Genomic DNA, 1690 nt, shown 5'->3' on the forward strand with positions numbered 1-1690 from the left:
GAAGCTGGATCGTAACCCGAATTTTATAGCTCTCAATCAAAGCAAAAAATCGGCCGAGAGAGGGCTTGTATCTCAAAAAACTCGTTAGTCGGGACACTTGTAAGTCAAGGCCCCACTGTATTTTTAAAATGTAATATAGCATGGGCATTTATGTTATTAGTAAATAACATTATTTTAATGGCTGTATATCTATCTATCTATCTATCTATCTATTTATTTATTTATTTATTGTATTATAATGTATTTAACCAAATCTCTACCTTGTATTGTTTCTAGGATTTTGCTATTACCATTAACATTTGAAGCTTTTGCTATTACTCTTACCAATAACAATGTGAACATTTGTAAATGCACACACCATTGTGCATTTGATTATTTCCTTATGATGCATTCTTAGAAGTGGATTGTTTGGATGTAGAATATTCATATGTTTAAAGCTTTTGATCCACATCACCAGATTGGATCATCAAAATTTTTCTTCTGCACCCTGTAAGACAGTCCTGTTTATCTCAACCCTAATCAATATAAGATATTATCATTATTTCTCATCTTTATGATCACCATGGTTTCTGACCTGACAATCCAAGGTCGAGATTGTGAGGTCTCCGTCTTAGATGCAAACTCGTTAATGTATTCAATTGGAAAGCTCCCTTGTATCTCAAGAGTTCTGCATTGTTTCCATGGATACAACAGCCTATGTTGCTAAAGCCTTTGTAGATTTTAGTCCTGAGTTTGGCTGAAACTTCATAGACCTTAAGAGCTACGGAGCCTGGCCAGCATAGCTCAGTGGTTGAGCGTCAACCTATGAACCAAGAGGTCACGATTCGATTCCCGGTCAGGGCACATGCCCAGGTTGCAGGCTTCATCCCTGGGGTGGGGGGTGCAGGAGGCAGCTGATCAATGATTCTCTCTCATCATTGATGTTTCTATCTCTCTCTCCCTCTCCCTTCCTCTCTCTAAAATCAATAAAAATATTTTTTAAAAAAAGAGCTACTGAGCTTCCAGAATACCTAGGGTTCATTAGAGAAAACCGTATTTCACATTTTATAGAATCTGTTTTCCATTTTTTCATTCTAAAGACCAGCCAGCCTTAAAACACACTTTTAATGTGATTATTATCTTTATCTTGCTTTACTATTCAAATACCTTTCTTGCAATTTCTGTGCTGCTGTATATAAAAAGGAATACACAAAAATAATGTTTGTATAACCCTGATTATTACTTCAGGAAAGACCGGGCATTTTTTGAGCACCTACTATGTCTGGGCATTTACAAAGTGCATTTTACAAATTTATCTAATCACAGTAGCTCCATTTTACAAATGAGGAAATAGAGGCTTAAAAATTTCTAAGTTGTTCAGTGTCATACAGACAATTAAATGTTGGATAAAGGAACCTCATCAAGGAATGAGGGTGGTAAATTTTGAGAGGATTAAATATTTTCCTTTTCTCAAGAGCTTGTAAATGAAGACTCCTTATTCTAAAAAAAATTAAATGTAATAATTTTGGAAAAATAATACTCTTAAATGAAGCCTTAATGTTTAGGTAAAATCAGTTCTCTTCTCTAACTTGCCTTCACACAAACCAAACAAAATATCCATGCTTTACAACACCCCCCCCAAAAAAACCCCACAACCCCCCCATACTCACATAAAGTTGAATACACCTCACCATCTTTGAAAACTCTTTGG

General features: G+C 35.4%; 1 protein-coding gene across 4 annotated transcripts in view; it reads left to right on the forward strand.

Moving 5' to 3' along the window:
* SLC9A6 (solute carrier family 9, subfamily A (NHE6, cation proton antiporter 6), member 6) overlaps window positions 1–1690 on the forward strand; it is a 52247-nt gene that overhangs the window by 31668 nt on the left and 18889 nt on the right. The window lies entirely within an intron of this gene.

The sequence above is a fragment of the Myotis brandtii genome, unplaced genomic scaffold (assembly GCF_000412655.1).
Source record: "Myotis brandtii unplaced genomic scaffold, ASM41265v1 scaffold206, whole genome shotgun sequence".
NCBI lineage: Eukaryota > Metazoa > Chordata > Mammalia > Chiroptera > Vespertilionidae > Myotis > Myotis brandtii.